The sequence below is a fragment of the Phycodurus eques genome, chromosome 8 (assembly GCF_024500275.1).
Source record: "Phycodurus eques isolate BA_2022a chromosome 8, UOR_Pequ_1.1, whole genome shotgun sequence".
Classification (NCBI taxonomy): domain Eukaryota; kingdom Metazoa; phylum Chordata; class Actinopteri; order Syngnathiformes; family Syngnathidae; genus Phycodurus; species Phycodurus eques.
Genome location: NC_084532.1, coordinates 13,972,798 through 13,995,917, shown reverse-complemented (window position 1 = coordinate 13,995,917; position 23,120 = coordinate 13,972,798). Strand labels below are relative to the sequence as shown.

General features: G+C 40.3%; 1 long non-coding RNA gene across 2 annotated transcripts in view; it reads left to right on the top strand.

The window, feature by feature from the left end:
• LOC133406696 (uncharacterized) overlaps positions 1-20,438 on the top strand; it is a 30,211-nt gene extending 9,773 nt beyond the window's left edge. Inside the window, exons 2-4 of one of the 2 annotated variants that reach the window (XR_009769085.1) lie at positions 5,958-6,049; positions 16,771-16,895; positions 19,553-20,438. This is a non-coding gene — a long non-coding RNA (uncharacterized LOC133406696). Of the gene's footprint in view, positions 1-5,957; positions 6,050-8,725; positions 9,546-16,770; positions 16,896-19,552 lie in introns of those variants that run through there. The other variant, XR_009769086.1, reaches the window with a different exon arrangement.
• The last annotated feature ends 2,682 nt before the right edge of the window (positions 20,439-23,120 follow it).

Sequence of the window (23,120 nt, the reverse complement as noted above, 5' to 3'; positions counted from 1 at the left end):
AGCTGGTTGTCAATAGGTCCTTAAAGCTTCAGCTACTTTTAACGTGGATTCTTCGACATGAAAAGTATCTTAAAGGAAGACCTAAGTGAACCTTTCCACTACCCAAGCTAATAAAACACACTCACCGATTCAGTACAAGAGCCTTTCTGAGCCATCTGCCTTTTCAAAGCAAATAATCCTCATTATGATTGATTTTCGTCACTTTATTTTACTCTGCGAGAAAGGCAAGCAATCGAAACTAGAGGTAATGAATCACATTTATTTAATCGGAATAAAATTATGCTTTTTGTGAATGAAAAGTTATTTTTCACAAATACATCTTTATTAAGGGGATTTTTTTTAGCAGTTGTTTCAACAATTAAACATGGAACAAAACAAAACACCCATAGGTAATGTAATATTGTTCTTCTTCAGTCCACAAAGTTGTTGGGATTTAATTAACAGTGCCTCTACTGGGCGCAGCCAACTACTGCACTTCATTTTAACCCAATTACTTAAAGACTTGATTAATCAACAATCAATTCTACATAATCAACTAAATTCAAAACGATCAATTGCTTGACTATTTGATTATTGTTCCCCCCTATCATATTGAGACGAAAGGTGCAACTGAGTGTTTACATAATAGCCATAACACAACTGTATGCAGTATATGTAGTGCTGTATAACATATGATTAGCTTCGATTGGCTTGGAAGACCAGGAAACAACGCACATTCTATCTGATTACTTATAAAGAAAACTCAAATGTAACTCCTAATTGAAACCACATGCCACGTATTTCAGGATTGCTTCAGTAAAAGTCTTGAAATTGATTTACAGAGGTCATTAAAAAGCTTGAAATATAGTGGACCATGTGATTGAAATAGGTTACATTAAAATTAAGTAATAGTCCAAACAATATTCTTCCACTGGAAATTATAATACAAATGTCAAAGTCACTGCGATTGGCTGGCGACCAGTTCAGGGTGTACCCCGCCTCTCGCCCGAAGATAGCTGGAATAGGCTCCAGCACGCCCGCGATCCTCGTGAGCATAAGCGGTACAGAAAATGGATTGATGGGTGTCAAAGTCAGTTTAAAGCATGGCTTGTGAAGTATATTGGTGCATGCATCCTAAACATAGACACATAATACATGTAAATCAAGATGATTTACAATTAAAAAATCAGCTTTACTCTAGTTGAATTAGAGTTGACTCACACTAATGAGAAATAATGTCACTTGCCAAGTCACAATGAGCACTGCTAACAACGTGCTCTCCTCAAGGGTGTGCTTCAATAGATACACCAAGTAGATCAGTTGTGGTGACACACAAGATTAGCTATTTTTGTCTTCAGATGGTCTCACGACTGGCTTGTCATTTGTGAAGTTTCCATTTTTACTTTTTGTTAATTTAAAGAGTTTTTTTTTCTTTCTTTAGTTTGCGCGTATTAAGGGTTAAGAGTGTAGACTGACGAATCAGACGTGATAACTGTTTTGTGTGCGTGCACAGTTTTTGGATTTGGGGTGAAAATCTCACCTGATCAAAGGAGATTATTTTTTTTCCTCATCTTTTGGATGAAGCCGTTTTCAGTTGGTTTGGGTTCTTACACACACACACACATACAGACACATAATGTATGCAAATCATCTATCAAATGGAGTCTGTTTTTTCGGCTGGTACAAGAAAGCGAATCCAGTGCGAATGTATTTTGTGTGGGCAGGAAGCCTTGAAGCCTTGCATCATGTCTGCTAGGTTCTCCCCGAGGACGTTTCTGCCTCCTTTACATTCACACTCACACACGCCATCTATTGTTTTGCCTCGCATCCCAGCAGAAGTCTGTCTTCATCCATCCTATTGATTAATGAAGGAGGTGCAGCGGGAGAGTCCGAGGGAGGTGGGAGTCTAGATCAAGGCTGAGCTGCATCACTGGGAGTTGCATGCACACACACACATGCATGTTCACACTCACACAGTGTCTGTCATGCTCCGTCTGCGTCTCTAACTGCAGGCAGCCATGACACATACTGTACGTGTAGATTTTGAGATACATGTTGCGCACACACACACACGTTGGTATGTGGTATGGGTACGGAAAGTATTCAGACCCCCATACATTTTTCAATCTTTGTTATATTGCAGCCATTTGTTAAAATTATTTAATTTCTTTTTTTTCTTTGTTAATGTACACACAGCACTCTATATTGACAGAAAAAACAGAATTGTTGAAATTTTTGGAGATTTATTTAAAAAAAAAAAAAATGAAGTATCACACAATCATAAGTATTCAGACCCTTTGCTGTCCATCCATCCATCAATTTTCTGAGCTGGTTCTCCTCACAAGGGTCGCGGGCGTGATGGAGCCTATCCCAGCTATCATCGGGCAGGAGGCGGGGTACACCCTGAACTGGTTGCCAGCCAATTGCAGGGCACATACAAACAAACAACCATTCGCACTCACATTCACACCTACGGGCAACTTAGAGTTGTCAATTAACCTATCCTGCATGTTTTTGGGATGTGTGAGGAAACCGGAGTGCCCGGAGAAAACCCACGCAGGCACGGGGAGAACATGCAAATTCCACACGGGAGGGCTGGGGATTGAACCCCGGTCCTCAGAACTGTGAGGCAGATGCTCTAACCAGTCACCACCGTGCCGCCCCCTTTGCTGTGACACTCCTTGAGATGGTTCTACACCTTCATTGGAGTCCAGCTGTGTTTGATTATAATGATTGGACTTGATTAGGTCTATATAAGATCTTACAGCTCACAGTGCATGTCAGAGCAAATAAGAATCATTAGGTAAAAGGAACTGCCTGAAGACCTCAGCGACAGAATTGTGGCAAGGCACAGATCTCGCCAAGGTTACAAAACCATTTCTGCTGCACTTAAGGTTCCTGAGAGCACAGTGGCCTCCATAATCCTTAATGGAAGATGGTTGGGACAACCAGAACTCTTCCTAGCTGGCCAAACTGAGCAATTAGGGGAGAAGGGCCTTAGTGAGAGAGATAAAGAAGAACTCAAAGATCACTGTGGCTGAGCTCCAGAGATGCTGTCGGGAGGTGGGAGAAAGTTCTAGAAAGTCAACTATCATTGCAGCCCTCCACCAGTCGGGGCTTTATGGCAGAGTGGCCCGACGGAAGCCTCTCCTCAGTGCAAGACACATGAAAGCCCACATGCAGTTTGCTAAAAAGCACCTGAAGGACTCCAAGATGGTGAGAAATAAGATTCTCTGGTCTGATGAGACCAAGATTAACTTTTTGGCCTTAATTCTAAGCGGTATGTGTGGAGAAAATTAGGCACTGCTCATCACCTGTTCAATACAGTCCCAACAGTGAAGCATGGTGGTGGCAGCATCATGCATCATGATGTGGGGGTGTTTTTCAGCTGCAGGGACAGGATGACTGGTTGCAATCGAATGAAAGATGAATGTGGCCAAGTACAGGGATATCGTGGACGAAAACCTTCTCCAGAGTGCTCAGAACCTCAGACTGGGCCAATGGTTCACCTTCTAACAAGACAATGACACTAAGCACACAGCTAAAATAACGAAGGAGTGGCTTCAGAACAACTCCGTGACTGTTCCTGAATGGCCCTGACTTAAACCCAATTGAGCATCTCTGGAAAGACCTGAACATGGCTGTCCACCAACATTCACCATCCAACCTGACAGAATTGGCGAAGATCTGCAAGGAATGGCACAGGATCCTCAAATCCAGGTGTGAAAAACGTATTGCATCACTCCCGAAAAGACTTATGGCTCTATTAGCGCAAAAGGGTGCTTCTACTAAATACTGAGCAAAGGGTCTGAATACTTATGGCTGTGTGAGATTTCAGTTGTTCTCTTTTAATAAATCTGCAAAATTTTCAACAATTGCAATTTTTTTCTGTCAATATGGGGTGCTGTGTGTACATTGAGGGGGAAAAAATACTTAAATGATTTTAGCAAATGGCTGCAATATAACAAAGAGTGAAAAATGTAAGCGTGTCTGAATACTTTCCGTACCTACTGTGTGTGTGTGTGTGTGTGTGTGTGTATATATATATATATATATATATATATATATATATATATATATATATATATATATATATATATATATATGTTTGTATATGTTTTGTTTTTTTTATAAACCTGACATTTGTACATTAGTTTGGGTTAATGATCTGAACCGCCATAGCATCTGTACCCAATTGTCCATTTATGTTTTTGGCACAAACAAAAAAAAAAAAAGGAACTTTTAGACTGCGCTGTCAAACCCAAACCACCTGAAATGGTACTTGCCTTGAGACCAATTAGAAGAGAAGAACTTGTTTTATTCGCAGGACTGGCTTCAGTACTAAAATGAAATGGCTAAAATTAACTCTGCTAGGACTAGTTGAGTATTTTCTCTGCTGGAAGAAAAATATTGAAACTGTGTACTGAGACTATTTTTATGGGCGACTTGTGTGGAATATAACCCAGCTATTTTGGAGCTGTGTGTTTGTAAAATTATGTTTTCCCTCTTATGAAGCGAAAATAAAACCAAGAGTCAGGTTTGTTTCGCTTTTCCACATTGTTGCTTTAGTGTTTAAAATTACTAATGGTAAAAAGTCAAAATGCCTTCAGCATATGAATTTATGACTGTAGAATCGAAGGTGGCTTTTAGTGTCATAGAGACACATGCAAGAAAAAGAGGACAATCTCAATTGCAAAAAGGACAATTATTTTTTTGGTTTGTTTGTTCCAGCCCCAAGTATCTCCCCCTTCCATACATCCCTAGCTTAGTCATGGTCTTCGTCATGAGGCATGCCTTCCTCAACGCCAAACAGTCTCGTCCACAGCATGGTTAAGGGCAAACAAAAGAGAAGTAGAGTGGTGAGGTGTGGGGGTGTTGTCGGTGGACTGGGGGTTTGGGGTGTTTTAAACAAAGGATCACTGTTTCTGCGTGGCTGTTTGGGAGGGTCTCCACCCAGCTTGTGCGGTGCGGGTTTGGGGGTGGGGGTGGGGATGGTGGTGGCGGAGCTGGAAAAAGAGTGACAGAGGAGGTTTTATCATTAAAATGAATGAGGAGAGGAGCGAGGCTGTCTGTTCTGTTCACAGGAATAAAGACGACAGACAGTGCAAGTCGTTTATTTAGTTTTTAGTGTTTTTCCAACACGAAGATAGTGTGTGTGAGATAGGCCATGGATGGGAATGTTGCATTGTCTACTGGCCATTGTACAGAATTTGCTTAACCTTAGTGCTTTGTCTGTGCAGCTGTATGATACAAATGAGACAACAAAACGCTTGTGTGTGTGTGTGTGTGTTTGTGTGTGTGTGCGGGTGCATGTGATGGCAGCTGTCACATCTGTGAGCAAATTCATCAGACGCCCTGTACACATATACATACTCGCGCGCACAAGCCCTGTCATTTTATGAGACAGTGGAGTGATGATAATCATGCTTCCCAGTGGCACAGTTAATTGTCAACTACTATAGGAAGTAGATTACGTGTGCAGCACTGTGTGCAGACAGTAGCAAGTCAATACAGGTTTGCAAACTGTGACTGACAACGAGGCAGCCTTATTTAGAAAAAAATAATCATTGTACTGTATATTGTGTCTTTACTGCTACTTTGCCAGTCTGACTTACCTGACCTTAACTTGAACCTCATTCCTTGTTACACAGGGCAAACTTTTTTTCCTCTCCTCAAACACACCACTCGGTTTCCTTCTACCTTCCAAAAATTTGTAAAAGTTTGAACACTACACAAAACAAAGTAAATATACCTGACTTTTATGTAAGCACATTCTGCAGTTAGTCATGACAGCCATCTGCGCGTATCTTTTTCATACTTTTTTTAACGCGCTGTGGTGAGATTGACTTGAAGTGGCAATAACAGGATTCTCGAAGGAAATTAAATGGATATATATTTAATTGTTCTTGCCAGTTGATGATAAAGTTTATAGTATGTGCTAACTTCATCCTGTCTTTCCCTTCTTGGCTCTGTTCTAGTTCAGGTCATGTCCGGGGCTGCCATAAGAGGAAGACTCAAGAACAAGTGCCTCCAACACAGAGGGGGAAAAGACAAAAGTTATGAAAGAGAGGTAAGAGAACTCACTTTACCCCAGGCTTACACATTGTCTTGACTGTGTGACTGTGTGACCTCTGGTGACCTTCTTACAGTTTGCCTCATTCAGCTGTATACCTGCAGTGGGATCTTCTGTTTGCATTCGTCTGCATGTTTTGTGTATATTTGGATGTGTTTCTCTGGTGTTGGTTGATTCACAGCTGCCGAGTGAAGACTTTAACTTCCTGCCTGATTCACCTCCTACATCCTCTCTGTCATCTCCAGCATGTCCTTGTTTTCCACAAACATTCTGCTGTTTTTACCTTTTAGTGGTCTGTCATCTCCAGCATGTCCTTGTTTTCCACAAACATTCTGCTGTTTTTACCTTTTACTGGTTGAACTTTTAAAAACGTTTCATGAAACTAGTACTTCATTAATTCACATACACACGCATACACACACACGCACACACACACACAGTGGGCACGGAATTCAGACCCCCTTAAATGTTTCAGTCTTTCTTATAGTGCAGCCATTTGCTAAATAATTTCAGTTCATTTTTTTCTCATTAATGTACACACAGCACCCCATATTGACAGAAAAAAAACGGAATTGTGGAAATCTTTGCAGATTTATTAAAAACGAAAAACTGAAATATCACACAGCCATAAGGATTCAGGCCCTTTGCTGTGACACTCATATATTTAACTCGGGTGCTGTCCATTTCTTCTGATCATCCTTGAGATGGTTCTCCACCTTCATTGGAGTCCAGCTGTGTTTGATTATACTGATTGAATTTGATTAGGAAAGCCACACACCTGTCTATATAAGACCTTACAGCTCACACTGCATGTCAGAGCAAATGAGAATCATGAGGTTAAAGGAACTGCCTGAAGAGCTCAGAGACCGAATTGTGGCAAGGCACAGATCTGGCCAAGGTTACAAAAATATTTCTGCTGCACTTAAGGTTCCTAAGAGCACAGAGGCCTCCATAATCCTGAAATGGAAGACGTTTGGGACGATCAGAACCCTTCCTAGAGCTGGCCGTCCCGCCAAACTGAGCAATTGGGGGAGAAGAGCCTTGGTGAGAGAGGTAAAGAAGAACCCAAAGATCACTGTGGCTGAGCTCCAGAGATGCAGTCGGGAGATGGGAGAAAGTTCTCGAAAGTCAATCATCACTGCAGCCCTCCACCAGTCGGGTCTTTATGGCAGAGTGGCCCGACGGAAGCCTCTCCTCAGTGGAAGACACAAGAAAGCCTGCATGGAGTTTGCAAAAAAAAAAAAAGAAAACACCTGAAGGACTTCAAGATCGTGAGAATTAAGATTCTCTGATCTGATGAGACCAAGATAGAAATTGTTGGCCTTATTTCTAAGTGGCATGTGTGGAGAAAACCAGGCACTGCTCATCACCTGTCCAATATAGTCTGAGCAGTGAAGCATGGTGGTGACAGCAGCATGCTGTGGGTGTGTTTTTCAGCTGCAGGGACAGGACGACTAGTTGCAATCGAAGGAAATAAGAATGCGGCCAAGTACAGGGATATCCTGGACGAATACCTTCTCCAGAGTGCTCACGACCTCAGACTGGGCCGAAGGTTCACCTTCCAACAAGACAATCACCCTAACTAAAAACACAGCTAAAATAATGAAGGAGTGGCTTCAGAACAACTCCGTGACTGTTCTTGAATGTTTTTTTCTCTCAATATAGGGTGCTGTGTGTACATTAATGAGGAAAAAAATGAACTTAAATGATTTTAGCAAATGGCTGCAACACAGCAAAGAGTGAAAAATTTAAGGGGGTCTGAATACTTTCCGTACCCACTGTATATAGTGCTGTTTGGAAATAGTACAGTCTTATGGGGTAGGAGGTTCTCCTTGGATTTCGTCCAGAATCTCACATTAGCTTTGTTTATGTCAAACTGCCAAGCTGCTTCACGGTTCCCATCTTGGTCGGCAATAGTGATGACTTTCTTCTTGAAAGGAGCAGCGTAACTTGCCCTTTTACCTGACATTTTTTAACTTGAGAGATGCGCTCTCTGAAGTAGTTCCAAGAAATAAATCTGCCGTCTCGTGAGCTAAGCTTAAACGGATGCAGTCGCAACAGACATGATATGATATGATAACAGCTATCAATATGGCGGTGCCAGCGAGGCCGTCATGATTCTCGGCATGCGTTCGGAATTGCACTCTGAGTGAGCTCTGTTGTTGGAATGTGCGGAAAAGTTAGCGCGTCAGATTGAATTTCTGAATTTCCGTGAGCAGTGAAAATTTAACGTGTTATGTATAAATTTGTAACATTCGAGATTGCATATTTATTTTAACTAACATACACCTTTCTCACAGCCCCGAGGTACTGGTATATGTCTATGCAATGTGACATTTCTTTTCATTTTCCCTCTACCTATGTATAAAGTGCTGTATCGATTTTTAAAGAATACATGAGAAATTCATTTAATATCATATAATATAGCATAATGTAATATGATATATATTGTAGACTGTAACCAAATGCATTATTATTAACTCCTCTAACATCCATTAGATGGCCTAAATAGTCTATAATTACCACATACTGTAGAGCATAACAAGCAAAAGACTAGCAAAACTGGGAAAAGAGCCACCTTTCAGTTAACTGCATCTCTCTCTCTCTCTCTCTCTCTCTCTCTCTCTCTGTCTGTCTCTCGCTCTCTATGTCTGTCTGTCTGTCTGTGTGCAGCACTAAAACACTGACCCATGCAAGATGAGCATGGAGAAGGGGGTAGTAAAAGAGGAGATGCGGTGGAGAAGGGAAGAAAATGTTTTTTTTCTTTGCCTTTGTCATGACAACAACCTCTGGTCACCAGCTCTGATGACTGCATCGCTGTCCAAGCTTTTATAGTATTGGACACAAAATTAAACACCACACTCAGATTTATGGCCCTAATTTTTATTTTATTCTTTTATATAGTTGAGACGTATGCATTGTATTATTGAATTTTTTTCTGTATCCATGTCCAGGCATTTACGCAAAACATAATTTGAGTGCAAGTTTCAGTACAATTGCATTTTGACAAGAATGATAAGACCACAAACCGGTAAAAACTGCCGTAGGCCACCCATAATAACCATGTTCCATATCCTCAGTCAGTGTATTGTATTAAATATGTTCATTTCATCTTAATGCTTTTATATTAAGGCAATAGTATTCAATGGTTATTTTCAATCTTCAACAGTTCTTTTTCCTCCTATACCTCCCTTCTGTTCTTTCTTTCTTTAGCAGTCACAGCTTCGTGGTCACTTCACTTTAGTTGCCCACACACACACACACACACACACACACACACACACACACACACACACACACACACACACACATGTGCCATCTTTCTCTTTTCACCATAATTGTTCCTGTCGCCTGGACACAGCAGAGAGCTGCCTTTGCATGGCTCCAGGTTTTTCTTCCATCTCCTGTGGCCTCCAAAGACAGCCTTTACAAAAACAGGAAACAAGAGGTCAGCGGTCCAACGACTGCTTGATCGGACCCTTTTTTTTTTTTTTTTTTTTTTCACACATCCTTACATTGCATATCAAGAAATTGTTTTTGTTCCCCCTCTTTCATTCATCGGATTTGATGTCTGCACCATGCATGAACAAACTAGAATGAATGTAAACACATGCACAACTACATACCAGCCTATTGTTTTAGGAACCTGCTCAAATAAAGCACGTAAAGCCAGGGACTGAAGAAGAAGAACAAAAAAGGAAAAAAGTACAGTATCTTCAAACCACCCACTCTCCACTCATTTCCTCTTGAGTGTCTTCTCTCTTTGCTCTTTGAGTCCAAGTCTCTCTAAACCTGCAGGACGAAAAGAGGTAGGGTGGCTTTATTTTCGCGTGCACAGGCAGAGAGCTCAACGCCACACTTTGTCACATGGTGTCATATTTCAAAAGACGCTTACGGGAAGTGACAGCCAAGTGAGTCACTCAGTCAAGTCCGATTGATTCACTGCAGGACAGCGGGACAGAGCGAGTCATTGTCACTTTCACGCTCGCGCCAAAAGGACGAGCGGAAGACGGGCGGCGGTTTACAGCGGTGAGGGGCACAAAATGACTCCGTTCGTCATCAACAATAAAGAATAAACCTAATGGACCTCCCATTTTATTGACTTTGACATGGCAGCAGTCTCAAAATGATTTAAGGGGTGTGTTACATAAACAGTGTATCAGAATCCTCTTCATTGACCAAGTATGTTGAAAACAAAGAATTTGGAAACACACAAGGAATTTGTGACTACAGTAAACCAGACCAGAGATTTTGGCAGTTATGATGCACCATAATCATGTTTTATTTGGTATTGTAATTTAAAAGGCATTCAGTCAGTCTGTTGATATTTATTTCACGGCTTTAGTCGATTTTCAAAGTAAACAAAAGAATAAGGTAGAATTTAAGTGTTTCTACTCCTAAGTTGTGAACTAAGGGGTAGAGGAGAAGGTTACTTTTATTGAACAAGGAACAATGTCAACTAATGTACCCATCCATCCATCCATTTTCTGAGCCGCTTATCCTCACAAGGGTCGCGGGAGTGCTGGAGCCCATCCCAGCTATCATCAGGCAGGAGGCGGGGTACACCCTGAACTGGTTGCCAGCCAATCGCAGGGCTGTACTGTACCTCAAAAGGCTAACACTATAATTGTCGTCCAACATTAGGACTGTTTGTACAATTTCCAGAGTGAAAAGATATTGTACAACTTTAAGTACAATCAGTCATTTTTCTTTCATTTTTCAATGCCTTTTCATAGGGAGTGAAGCAATTACCAGTTGTAAATGAGGTTGAGGTCAAGAATCAGCAGGAAACAATAGCTTCCCCAAAACCCTTAAGCTTAACTCCTGAAACTGTAAAAAAAAAAAAACATGCCATCGGAGTAAAGGAAGCCTTGACACTAGTGTTTTTATCCCTTAGAGAACAGTACTTATATATTATTAGTTCTATCTGGGCATTCCCACATTTGTGCACTAACACACTTGTGTCCATAAACCATCCTGAGTGGCAGAGTGTTTGTTTTTTTTTTTCTTTGAGAAAAAAAGAACTGGGATGTATTGTGCTTATGAAGCATTAAAACAGTGGCGATTTTCGCATTCATTTTTATCAGTGGCTGAAAGAACGAACAGACTCAGAGGCAGGGGCCCTCCAAAGCTTTCTGTCAAGCCTCCTGAGAGGAGACAAAGGCTCGCATTGACTGCTGGGTGTCGATAAGACCTATCATTAGTCTGCCGGTGGAGGGATTACCAACACACACTAAAGCGCTTATGCACACACATATACACAGTGCACTTGGGTCCTTATTCTTGTAGTCACTCTTTTTTGCCCTTTTTCTTTTATAGTCACAAGCTTAAATATTTCTATGCGTGCCAAAGTAGTGAGAGGTAGCCAGACTTGATTTGAATCAAATCCTTTCAATCACAGCACAACTCACGCCACCTTACGTCACACCATAACACAACATGACATTTGTGTGTGACATGCATGGCTCCATGGTGCCAGAATAGTGTAGCGCTGAAAAATAATGGCAGAGTGTAGGTTTTCTAAAGTAAATTTTTTGTTTGTAGTTTTACTGTTCATTAAATGTTGATTTTAGTCAGACTGCTGTTATATATACTTTTACATAGTATTTTTAGTACTGTCAATATTCAAGAAATTAAAAGTAATAAGTATACTCTAATATGGCAAAGAATGAAATCTGAAATATCCAGATTTTATTGCAAAGCATAAGTGTCACTGTCCGGTAATGACTAAGGTCGTTGATTTATTTAAATATCACTATTACTGAAATACTGCAATTATCATTGTACGAGCAGGTCAAAAGTCCGAACTTGCTAAGTAGATGATGAACCATAGCTCGTGTTCTCATTCCCACTCATTAGCTTGGCCCCTGGAGAATACATGAGTTTACTTACCTTCGCTTCATCAGAGCTCCCGGCCAAACAAAGAGCATCAGGGTCATTAGCCTCCCTACATGGTGCAAATAGCTTTCAACAGCATCCCAGCCCAAATACAACAGGAACACGATTAAGCCATTGATCTGTGGCGGATAGCACATAGAAACATTATGAGGGAAGCAGTGGACAGGAATAATGGACGTTTTTTGTTGGTATTCTTTTCCATCGTAGGTCAGATGCTGTGAGCCTGTGCTGCTCTACTGATTATTAGTTCCTTCTGGGTGTCCTCATTTTTAGGTTTTAGAACATGGAAATCCTTTTCACTTCAAAAACAACAATCCCAGGGACAAATGAGCACAGGATCAAAGCTCTGAGTGAACACTAACTCCACGTCTTTATTGCCTCATTTACACTGAGATTGTGCGGCATCATCGTAAACATGAGCCCACCATCGTGCTGCCTCAGTGTTTGCGTAGAATTTATCAATGATGGCAAAGTGCCAACCCAGCATGTGAATTTGTATTGCCATTAACCTTTGTGTAACGTAGGGGGTTTCTTTTTGAATGAACGCCACCAGCTGCACACAGGTGCAATAGATTAGTTTTTTCGTGGTCTGAAACAGGTATGCAAAGAGGTGTAGGTGATCGTTTGCATGTACAGTTCAGCCCAAAAGGATTCATACCCCGGCTGAATTTTGAAGTAAATGTTTGTTTATTAGTTCTTGAACATGTATATCTTTCAGCATGAAATGAGAAGAAAGTGTGAAATGACGTTAGAGAAATTAAAGGAAATGATTTGTCATTTTTAGCACTTTTTCCCCCCCAAATTATTTGACCTGACAATTTCGAAGAAATGCTTTCTTTTACACTACGACACAATTCCAGTATTACCTAACATAATCTATATCATTCAAATTAACTTGAAATTCAGAATACTTAATTTTTTTTTTGTTTGCATGGGGGGCATGAAATTTTGTGTCAAAATGTAAAAAAACAAACAAACAAACTAATGAATAGATTTTTTTTAAAACGTCTAATGTTTTGACACTTTAGAGCAATAATTTACCAATCAACCAAAAACGTCAACACACCAATGTTCATTCTTTAAAAATCTAGTACAAATAAATGAACACAGTTTATATACAGTATAGTCTTGTAGTGCATCTCATTGAGGCCACGATCATTGTGTGATAAAAGTATGGCTGGATCAATTGGATCAAAATTCCAATAATGAATATTATGGCCTTCTATTGAATCAGAGGACTGACTCATAGTTTTGTGGAATTCTTTAAGATTTCACAATATCAGTTTGAAAATTCAAAATTTTGTGCCATTGCCCTTACCCTTTCATTGTTGTGTACTTCAAGTACAAAAACCTTGTCCTGTCTTTGGGTGATTGTGACCATCCAACAACTTTTAATATACAGTATTTGCAATCTCTGCCAAAAATGTCCATGCAGTATGCCATACATTTGGGCAACATGTTAACCAAACAATTCTCTCCAAAAGGCCTTTGTGTTCACTCAGATGTCTGTTTTGAGCAGAGAGACACACCTAGAGGATGGATATAATTAACACTGTTTTTTTAAGTTTGGAAAGTTAGTTGTTCTGGGTGGTCTAGTGCTACATGATGTCTGTACTAGTTTCATTACAAACAGACACAATATGGTAAAACCAGATATATTCTGATAAACTACCAAAGTCAGTGTGTTAATTGCACAATCAAACATAATAAGGTAAATAATGTAAGCAAGCTCTGGAGCTCGGCCCTAATGGGTTTCAGGATAAAAACTGATTAGATGTACTGTATTAAAAATGTTTTACTTAATAAAACTAACTAACCTCTCAACCAAAATCAATAGCAATTATCAGCAGTATATGCTACGGCCTATTATGCCGCTTTTATTTGGTTCTGGCTTTGTTTTGACAAGAAGAACCAACATGTTTAGTATTTTTACCAATGCTTCTCAATTGGATGTCAGTTATTAAATTTTATTTCAAGGCCAAAAAGTGGTTACTTTCCACAGAGAACATCTGTCCATCAAACTTTCAACATAGCCCTCAATTGTTTGGTGAGAGTTGGAGTCATAACTCTCGTGTTTGTTTTCCTTTGCTCATTCCCGCCCTTGATCACTCGTAAGCCCTGTGATTATTGCCTGCCTGACCCTGCTGTCATAGGAGAGAAAAAATGGCTACGGGATAGCCTAAAATAATCGCTCAGCGTCTTGCGAATGCAACTTGAGAGCTGACAAAGCAGCACACCTTCAAATGAAGTGACCGCCAAAGGATGATTAAGACAGAAACAAATTGTGATTCAAACAAGATTACCTACAGTATACTGTATTGAAAAAGATTACAACCAGTGAAGACCAAAGCAAGAAGTTGAAGTAGTCAGTCGTGAGTATCAGCATTTTTATGATTAATACCATGTGGCTATGAAACGTTCAAACGTCTGATCATTTGTAACACGGCCCATTTAGCTGGCAGCACATTTGGTTTAAACAAAACCTAAACATGCAGCTTATCCCATAATTTGCACCAATGTAGTGAGCAGAAAAGTGAATATTTTTTTTCCAACATAGGAATTGTAGATTGCAAGTAAATTTCAATTGGGAGGGATTTAAAAAGAAGGGAACTTAAAAGTGAACTGGAAATGCATAGGCAACAACCATCACGTATGCCACCTGATACGTTCTAATTGTTATGATGTGCAAGGGTTGTTCAACAAAACAAACCAGAATCCAATAATATTATCAGTTTAAATGAAACTGTTACCCGTGTCTTGGATGGTATTGTCTCAATGAGGAAAAGCAGCTCAAGCACCGTTACAAACGCACACATTTGAATGTGATCCAAATGAAAATTGTAACCTGTGTTCTGCTCCCAAAAAGGGCGGACGGTTATTAATCCAATGTATGATTGTCCACAAAAACTACCAATTTCACAAAAAACAACTGTGTAATGATCTTGGTGGAACAACACTTGATTTTAAGTAGCCATAGCAATCCTTTAGTGGTCCATAATACTGACAATGGCTATTTGTTTAGCACGCACAGTACATTTATTGCTTTCCTTAGCTTCGGCTCGGTTTCCTTCCACTCATTCACTCAAGTCAAGTCAAATAATGGACGTTACATGTTGGCTGCCGGCTACTAATAGAATTGTTAGTGGATGAAACGCAATAGGCAGACAATATAAAGGGTTGTGGCATCTGTGGGGAGTGGCCCTACACATGGGAGAAAATATTATGAATCAATAGGTCATGGGAGCCTTCGCTTGCTGAGACGTTACATCTGTCCAATACCCAATAAATTACTAACATTAGCTTGGTCAACTTATCCACAAATATACATTTACTTTTGCCGATTTTTATTGACTGAAAGAGATGGAAATGAAACTGTAGGGGATCCTGAGAGCATAAAGAAGAAAATACTTTCTCAATGCAATTTTGAGAACTGGAAACAAGATCAGTCGTAGGCAGCACAAAAGATCGAATTTTTCCTGTTGCAGACTTCCTGTGCTTACTCTTCTCACTTTTTTTTAACATCAAAGCCAAATTTGAACAATTGAAGCAATTTTTCATCCAACCAAGGTCAGCCATTGTTCTCTCTCTGTGATCTGGCTGTGAGGAATTCTGAAGAAATATATTTTACTGACAAGTTTCTTTGTTGCAAGCCACCTTTCAACCATTTTAAAGAGCGATTTGTGTTTTCTTTAGCAACTGCATTTACAGTTTGTCGCTATAATTTCTTTGAATTATCAAGTTAATTTATTACAACAGCGTTTATGTGCAGCATGGCTTTCAACAGAGCATTGTGTAGACTGCTTTAAATAACAAAAGACTTACTGCCTGTAAAGAAAGAGACTTACTATATGGGTAAAAGGAGATCCTTGAAATTGGCCTGAGCATCTGCATGCAAATTTGTACTTTAAGATCGGGGGGAGGGGGGGGGGGGGGGGGGGGCAGTTGTGTATGCAAACCAAAAATGCTTAAACACAGCATTTGTGCACTTTTGTATATTTTTAGATAGAAGCTCTTGCACTAACCTTTGCCGAATGTTTGCCAAGAACCAAATGCCTCTTAGAGCAAAGAATAGGGTGGGGAAAATCTCTGAGAAATCTTTCCAAAGTATTGTGTTCAAAGCGGCTTAAAATACACTTTTAAATATTATATTCAACTGGAATTTGAATGGGCTAAGCGGCCACAAATGAGCCCAGAATTTACTTACAATTGGAGACATGTCGGATCTTTTCGGCAGACACCCCTTTCATTATGGGTGGGTTCTTTCAATCTCTCTCTCTCTCGCAAACATTTTAACACAACTTCTAAAAGTGACACTTTTTGTAGTCAGTGTATGAGATGCAGAACAGAGCAGCTGACGGTGTAATTTTATACATTTTGGCCAACATGCTGAGATCACTGAAACGTAACTGATGTACTGCTTTAAGGGAAAAGAAAAAAAAAAAAAAAGATGACTCACGTGCAAATGTACACTCAAGTGGGTTCTTCATCTTTTTTTCTCAAGACCACCCACAGTGTTTATAGGTTGTGAGTGGGCTTGTTGTACATATAAAAAACACTGTTTGACTTATATAGGGGAGATGAAGGGCATTACTGAAGAGTTATTCCATCGAGTTATGTTACTCATTAGCCAGTAATTCTAAACACACATTTCCACTACAAACGTGGTATGAAATTATATGAAAGAAAACCTTAAATTTGTTGTGTGTGCTGCAGCACTAAGTGTGTGTATTAAATGACATTTTAATAGCGTGTAATATCAACCAACACCTAAAATGATTCTGATCATAATTTATTTTTTGTATTATTCTATTTCTGCCCAGGTCCAGATATGATGAAGGCACACATACGACGGCACCTTGGGTCTGTCTGTGGTCTAACACCAGTATACCATGCTCGCCATCCCCGCATTTGTCGCCGCATGCCACACACAGTCTTGCCTTTTACGGTATGAGGCCATGCAGCAAAAAGATGACTACAATGCTATGGATGTGAATGCTTCAAATAGACTTGTTTTTTGGATTACCTGTATTTTGTAACAATTTCTGTCTATTAATTTAAAAATGAACAATTGAGTCATATAACCAAACTGGACAGTCGTGGTGGAGATGTCCTTTATAAGAGTTGATGCCGAGCCTTTGTGGCAAGTTACTGTTTATTTCCGATGAAATATGGGTCTTTATGACAGATCTCAATTCACTGGCCTTTTACATAAGTAAATATGCGTGCAAAAGCATTGGCCCCTGAGTGTGCGTGCTTCATCTTGTCTATTTTCAGCAGTCCCAACCAATCTTCTTAGGTTTAACAGCTGCACCACATATCCCACAAACCCCTTCATAGTCAACCCCCCCAAACTCAACCGGTGCCCCTCCCAAACCTCAGCATCCTGCAGTCTCCCTCCAAAAGCACAAGCACCCAAATTACAAGCTGCAGGTACCCCTCCCGTGAGTATAACTTTTGTGACAATATAAATTAATGAGGTTTTTCTTGAAATCCTGTCTGAAAATGCAAGATTGTTGCATTAAAACAACTGGTTTCAAGGTAAGCTTTGGCTGTGCTGAGTTTCATCAGTCGGGTTTTGGTTGAATGTCGCTCGTTCTCTTCCCAGTTCTGACAAGGCACAACTCAAGAGTGTGATTGCCGGCTATTAAAGCACTTGAGAATCAGAGAGGAAGGGACTTGCTCTGCTTTTGGATGAGGCTATTGATGTCCCCATTTTACCACACAATGTAAATGACACGACACGGATTGTGTTAGAGACTGGAGGGTGCTTCGCCCGGGTGACGATAATGACAGGGGACGTTATTATTTGGTGCCCTAAGGAGTCTCTCTTGCATTTTAGGTGTGTATGTCAAAGGAAGTGAGTGTAAAGTGAGGGAGAGGTATACTCTTCCTGCAACCTAGTGGCTATTACTCACTTCTCGCTCTTTCTCCTCAGTTTGTTCCTCTCTCATGCCATTATTCTCTACTGCAAAATCCATAGACGCATGGACTTTATGTACTCTTAGTAATCCCCCCTCACGGTGAAAAAAAATACATTGTAATGTTGTTTAATGAATAGCAAGGTCTGCAATTCATTGTCTTTGGACAAAAATAAGGGAAAACTGAGAACAATAAAATCTATTTAAAAAAACGTAGTGGTATTAGCTCGTTCCTAAGAGTAAAAAAATATATATATTTGAAAGAAAAAAATAAAGATTAAACTTACATCGACAAATTGAAAGCCATGAAATATTTGTAACACTGTTAAATTGCATTAAATAAATACAATACATAGGATTCAATGATTTTTATTGACAATGCTCTACATTTGGCAAGACAATACACTAGTGGGTCGCACATTGGGGGTTTGAATCCACATGCCGGCCTTCCTTTGTGGAGCTTGCATGTTCTCCCTGTTCTTGTGTGGGTTTTCTCCAGGTACCCCGGCTTTCTCCCAAATGCCAAAAACATGCTTCTTATGTTCAGTGAAGACGAAATAGTTTTTATAGTGTGAATATGAGTGTCAATGGTTGTTTGACTATATGTACACTGTGATTGACAATGTGTCTATTTAAATGACTTGTTCATTAATTATATATACTTGTGTACTGTATACCGAGTACTGTATGTTCAAAATTATTCTCGAGCATTTTAGACAAAAGTTAAAACATCAATGTCCTCTAGGGGGCCTTCAAGGATTGGCCACTGACATAAATTTAGGTCAACTCAACATTACAACATGACAGAAATAATGTTCTGCTAACTTACTGTAATTAACTTACTTTAACAAATACTGTTAATGACATGCTCACTCTAACTTTCTAATATGGCTATATGGACGGGTGTTGTCCAGAGTTTACGTCCATTTGACTTTTCCTTCCCCCCCACGCTGCGTTGCTTGAACGCGGCATGCTCCTCCTCGTGTACATTCTTCAGGTGCCCGATCAAATTTGTTGTGTTGAAGCATTTCGATGACGTTCCCCACGACATACTTCAGTTATGCACAGACTGCAAATAACTTACGTGTTGTTTGTCTGAGACACCGCAAAATAGTCCCACACCAAGATTGAAAAAACTTAATTGGCTGTCTGATAGTTACAGTACTGCGCCACAAGACACGTGACAAGGCTAAAAATCAACTCGCTTTTGGATTCATAACGCGACGAAGACGCGGAGTTAAATGTCTCGTGCAGAGCCGATCGATGACATCATTGATCGGATCGGCGAATTATGACATGAAAGCCGATCAGCATAAAATGCTAATTATCGGCCGATACCGATCAGATCGCCGTAAAGTATAATATATATATACACACACACACGACTGCAAATTGTAACCACAATAACATTTTTTATGTAGATATCAGGCAGTTAGTCAAAACTAGGCATTTATAAAAAAAAAAAAATCTTTATAAATGCCTAGTTTTGACTATCTATATATAGTGTATCTTGTAGTGTATCTTGAATTTCTTAAGATTGTGCAGGTGCCACCAAATCAAGTGATCAAAAATTGGCCAAATGTGCACAAGATTCAGACAGGGACGTGTCCAGTTTAGGCTTTTGTTTTTCCAGCAGGGAACCATACATAATTTCCTGTGTGTGTCTGTATGTCTGTAATTGCAGGGCTGCAGATAAAGACAGGCAACATTCCATCTGTGACGAGACAGAGGAAGTCAAGACGTAAACACACAAACACACACACACTAGAGGCGTGTGAGCAGGTGGGCATTAAGTCAGGCAACTAAACAGATCACGTTGCGGTTTGATATCAGCAGACAGACAGAGGAGGCCGGTTTGTACCTGCGGGCAGCCAGCAGCACCCTCACCAGGAATGTCCTCCCGCTTGTGAGACACATAAATGTAACTCTAGGCTTTCCTCTCAAACACCAACGTGACTGGCTGAAACGTCTTCAAATTGCACTACTAATAATCACAAATTTGATCAGCAAAACTACAATGGTAGTCATAGGAAAGCAGACCATCACCAAATCCTAACAATCCTAATTTGCATCAGCAACATCATCAAATACCCACTTCGTGTATGCCTGAATTTTGTGATTACGATTCATACATAATTCAATGAGAACTTAAGGCAAGAGTTCCACAACTTTGCAATGCTGCACAGAAGTGGAAGAAAAACTCTCCCTAAATGTGTCATCGTTTGATTTTTGCGTGATCTTGCTATCAATTGACCATAAAAAGATTTAAAAAATAAATAAATAAATAAAAAGTATCACCAAATCCTTAGTGTTATGTATTGCGAACCCTTCTGAAGCAAATGTTTGCCGTAATACTACAATTGTACTTTAAACTGTGATTTTGTTTTTTACACTGGCTGCCATGGCAACCCCATATTAGCTTCTTTAGTGGTGGTCCTTACCAAGGTAAAGTAAAGAATATCGCTCAGATAATGAACCTGCTCTACCCTCCTGTACTTTGCTTTCAAGTTCAACCTGAGCCAAGAAAGAAAAGGTTATCTATTGTCATGATATTTCAGCACACATTCACATGCTACTCCGATATTGACAACAGGCACTTCCTTTGTTACTTTGGAGTAATTTGATCATCCCTGTATGAAATTGTCTTTCTGGAATAACGAGGATGTTATGACAAGGTAACCGGCATCAATAGGGAAACCTTGACGATATCAATGACCCAGACTTGCTCTGCTAGTTTGCTATTGTGGGAACTCCACAGGGCACCTTTGGCCGGGCAACCTATTGTGTATTATGAGCTGTAGTGGTGTGAGAATTGAGCTGGCCACCAAGCAGAACCGAGTACAGGGAAACTCTTTAGGAGGGACTAAATAAGGAGCGCTAACAATTCCCTTCTCCTGTGCAGATTTACTTTGTTGGTAAGCGCCTCGTGAACATTTACATTTTTAAGAAACCACCACCTCCGCTCATCCAAAGATGACTCAGTGGTTAAATGTCAGAGCTGTCCATGCCATTAAGGCCAACGCATTTGAAGGCTGGACACCCTCAAACCCCACCCTCACCTCCCCATGTCTCTTCTTATTCCTCCCTCGCTTCCACTCTGACTTTGCCTTCATCCGCCATCATCCATCTCCCACACATCCAGGCTGGTTTGAGGGCTGATCTGTGCACAGACCTTGTCATTCACATTAGGGCAACATTGTCAGCTCAGGGCCATTCCCTCTCTCCTTCTCTCTCTCTCTCTCCATGGCCCAGATCTTTCTTCCTGTCACCCTCGTCCTCAGGCCAGAGAAGACCTTATAAAGCAACATCCTTCTCATCCACTTCTGTCAATTCCAACACTGTCATTCAAATCCTGTTTCGTGAGGGAGCACAGAAGTCCAGTTTTGAACATCCCTCACAGCAAGGCCTGTGCTTTTTTTTAATCCAAACTTGGTGTTGCAGTGGCAAGCAACAACTTGATTTTTTTAATTGGGATTTTTTTTTTTTGCGCAGGCACAGAGGCAGAAGATAAATATGCAGGAAAATTAGACAGCGCACCATGCATGTATAAAATTAATATCTGAAGGAGTTCAATGATTGTTATCAGCATGGTATTTTGTTTCAAATTGCTTAATCAACTTGGTGACCGTCTGTTCTTTAAAGGTTTCCCAATTGCATACTTAGCTGCTGGCCCCATCTGGACTCATTGCCTCTTATCTACAGTTAGTTTTCTATGAGCAGATTAACAATGTTGCCTGGAAAAGCAACAACAGCCCAATGTTTCGTAAAACCTTTCACGCAAGGCGTTGGGCAGTTTTAGTCGTTGAAGAGCAAGGTTTACATCATAGCAAAACTGATTATTAATTTAGGTGAGTAGACAGTTTCATCCTGCACGTTGCAAGATGCACTCTTGACATTACAGCGCCCTGTAGACCACACCACACCTAAAAACTGCCATGACTCAGCAGTTACGAGATGACATCTTTCTCTTTCTAGTGCTATTTTAAAGGAAATAAGCCTGTTTCGAAACACTGACACTATACTTAGTGTCATAATGAGAATGTGTTATAGGAGTTATGTGCATACAACACTTGGTGACAGTTCATGACAGGCCAGTGTTGACATTGCTGGCATTTAATAATAAGTGAGGCAAAGCCAGTTCATTGTGCAAGGGTCTTGTTAGTGGAGAACATGGAGTGTGCATAGGCTCTAATAATACGTTTATACAAGTTCCTGTTTTAATCCTCTTTTACTGTAATTCTCAGGTTCAGTAGTGCACACGTAAATACGGGATATATGCATATGCATATGCATACAAATATGTCAAGTAAGCTTACTAATGAAATTGTGTTTAGAATTAGCATTGTGTGTATACTGTAGGCATTTGCAGATTGTGGCCAAGCCAAGAAGACGGTATTAAAGTACGGTAAAACCGTGAGAGCATTTTTTTGACATAGAAACATTGCAGCTGTGTTTTTTTTTGCTATCCTTGGTAACCATCGGGTTTGTGCTTGCCCCAGTGAACATTCAACGCTGTCGGTGAGTTTGGCTAAATTGGAAAACCATCGACCGTTGATTGTACCCTGTAGCAGGCTGTTACCCCAAAAATAAATATGCAGATCCTGCACAAAGGCATTGGCAATGACTCATTGACCCTTTTCTACAGGCAAGATGACAATTTCTTTCTTTCTTTTTTTTAAAGAAAAACAACCACAAAGGTCACAATCAACATTCATTGCTGTCGGTGGGTTTAACTGTATAGAAGAGCTCACTGAACGATGAATGCAACTGTGTCCCAGATTTCAGCCGACCATCACAACGCATAATGTCACGATATGCTGATGATGCTATTGTTTATATCTGTGCCTGCCCCGCTCCAAGCCTACCTCCAATAACAGGCAAACACGGCCTGCGCGAACTGACAGGAAGTTCAGATTGCATCTCGGTCTCACTGGCTGCGCTGGAGGGGTTCGAGTCTCACAACAAAAGCAGAACAGGAAGGGGGGGGGGGGGGGGGGGGGGGGGGTGCAGAGATAGTTGGGGAAAGAAATGACCTTTAAAAGAAAATTGCATTTACTTTTGATATGAGGTAGCTGTAAATATTAACTGAAGCAAATATATATATCCTAGATGATCCTATGTACCCAACAAGTTTCTTTGAGTGTTTTTTCCATTGATATAATTTTTAACAAATACTTTTTTAATAAAGGTGGACATGAACAGAATGATTTTTTTCCCTTTTGTATTCATTATTAAAACGTCATTGTTTGTTA